The sequence below is a fragment of the Oenanthe melanoleuca genome, chromosome 3 (assembly GCF_029582105.1).
Source record: "Oenanthe melanoleuca isolate GR-GAL-2019-014 chromosome 3, OMel1.0, whole genome shotgun sequence".
Classification (NCBI taxonomy): domain Eukaryota; kingdom Metazoa; phylum Chordata; class Aves; order Passeriformes; family Muscicapidae; genus Oenanthe; species Oenanthe melanoleuca.
This window is the reverse complement of record NC_079336.1, coordinates 44,054,082-44,056,715: the sequence shown is the minus strand read 5'-3', so window position 1 is coordinate 44,056,715 and position 2,634 is coordinate 44,054,082.

Here is a 2,634-nt window from a genome sequence, read left to right as displayed (position 1 = left end):
AACATTTGCATATGTTACATGTCTTTTGTTCCACTTGGGTGGCCTTTTCCTCCCCTTCCTCCCCACCTCTTGCTCCATTACTCATCCACACAGCTCCCCTCACGTTATTCTGGACGTGTCATTTCTGAAGGACTACACATCCCTGTCCTGCAGAGAATGGGGGCTCTGTTGATTGTCAAATGTTGAGTGGGTAATGATCAATGGGTGACTAATTGGACACAAGAGGGAATGAAATAGGTATTACTTAGCTTCTGCTCTTAATTAAGAGGATGCATAGTGCTGTGGGGAAAATCTTAACAAATGGCAGGAGGGGTTTTTGTCATTATGCAGGGTTTAATTACAAGCATTGCACAAAGCTAACATCCAGGTACTGTTTTGTTTCCTTTCAGGTGTCTCTCCAGGGTGTGACTGAAAAATGCCAAAGCAAGAGCCTTAGAATAAAGTAAGAGGAAAATATTTTTGCAGGCATGTGCCTAGCAATGTAAACAGCAAGACATGGAAGAAAGCCCCAGTTTTCCTCACAGTGCAAAAGTAAAAGGGGCAAGCCACATACAGAGAGCCAGAGTGAGACCATCCTGCAAGTTATGCTGAGGCAGAGGGGGTTAAAGGCTCACTGCAATGTCTCCAGGTTAATTCACAGCACCAATGTTAAAAGAGGAGCAACATGACAGCGCTTTATTTAAACAGTTAATCATTTGGAAGCAAAAACATTCATGATTTATTTCTCCAAATACAGAGATATGGTAGGAAATATGAGAAGGGGCACTCAATACCAACACTTTCTTCCTAATGAAAAAAGAAATATTACAACTCCTGCAGGATTAGGGAAAAAAAAAAAAAAAAAGCCTGTGTTACTTGTCTTGCCAATGAAAATCATCCTGCACTTGAATCTGTCCTTTCTATGACAGGCCCAATATGACTCATCACGTTCTGCTTGTAAATAATGTACAGATGAGACACTAACTTTAGAGACTTCAGAATTTTATCTGTCTTTCAGTGAGAGAAGTCAGTGGGGTAGGAAGTCTTCAAATATATAAAAGAGGCCTTCAGAAGGCAATTATGATGGCTTTGGTTTTGGGGATGAGGGAGGTTTTTGAAATGCTGAAATAAACGGGTATCTGTTGTCTAAGTTTCCTAAACTAAAAATAAGCTAATTGACAGCAGTTTCTACAGCTTTGTGGGAGGGTACTTAGGTTTGGGCTGGACCTTTGAAACCCACTCGGCAGACAGCGCTGCTAACAGAGTCAGCAGAGTGTGACTTTCAAGCTATTTTTCCTCTCTTTGTCAGGCTGTTAATAAAGTACATAAAGCTCAAGTGAGAGGAAACTGCTCCAAATATCTGCTGTTTTCTGGGGCTTGGCAAGTTAAAGAGGGCACAGAGTCTGGTTCTTTGGCCGCATTTGCAGACACCATTAGGTCTCTACGTTTCTGGACCTGGAAGTGCTCACACAAGGGACAGATCTCACAGCCAGAACCTTCCTGTCCTGGCCAACTGGCAGCTGTCTACAGGGGTGGCAGGTGGATGCTGTTGTTTGCTGGATGTTACAGACCAGTGTCCAGGGTCTGACCGGCAGAGAACAGAGGACTGTCCATACCCATTGTCAGTGAGGGAGGCCATCCACTGCATGAAGGGAGGTGCTTGCTGGCTCCACAGCAGAGGTTTTTACAAAGAAACCCCACAAATGTGGGTATTGATGCAATGTTCCAGGGGACAGTCTTCCTGCCAAGACCCCATGCTGCCTGCGTTCCCTGAGGAGCTGGACATCGCACAGCAAACACTCCATACATCCCTCACATACATCCCAGGAAGGTCAGGCACTCCCCAGAGCAACCCTCCCTCCCTGCTTCCATCCTGTCAACATTCACCAAGGCCCTGATTTTGGCTCCTGTGTGCCTGTGGGCCCCTCCCCCACTGTGGCACACAGGTGGCAGTGGAGCCACCACTGCTCCCAAACTGGAGGCCAGTGGGAAAACTGGCAGGAGAGGCAGCACCAAGCCCAGTGTGGTGCAACTCAGGCAGCCTTGATGAAAATGCCAGTTGTCAGGGTGTTCATGGTGCAAAACAGCTGTGCAGCAGAGGCCAGGCCAGAGGGATTAAACCTTCAGCTGGCTCCAATGACTGTGGTTATAGCACAGCCACTCCAGCCACAAGCATCTAGTGCTCATCACATCTGGGTCTGGCAGGGACCAGCAGGGACTGTCCAGGAAGTCCAGCAGCAGTCAAGGACAACTTCAGGATGCTCCAAAAGGGAGCCCTGGTGTCCTGCTGGCCTTTGCTTTGGCAAAGGAGGGAGGAAGCAGGGAAGGAGATGGTTAGGATGGCCAGTTCCAGGGCCAGGCTGATGTGGGGCTTCTCCAGAGGGAGGGAAAGCCCAGGCTGCAGGGCATCACTGCACTGCCATCAATACAATCACACTTAGTGCTCAGCTGGGGACACATGCTGTTCCCAGCTGCTCGAGCTTTCCCTCCAAAAATGTGGGCAGTCATTCCCTGATGAGAGGAGATAATCGCCTGGGCCACTGCTCTGCCTTTGGAGCGGTGGGCATCCAGAGAGAGCCCTTCCCGGGGGCAGGAATGCCGGGCGTGTGCTCCTTCCTCCGGCCCCCGTGGCACAGGAAGGGCACAGGGAGGAGC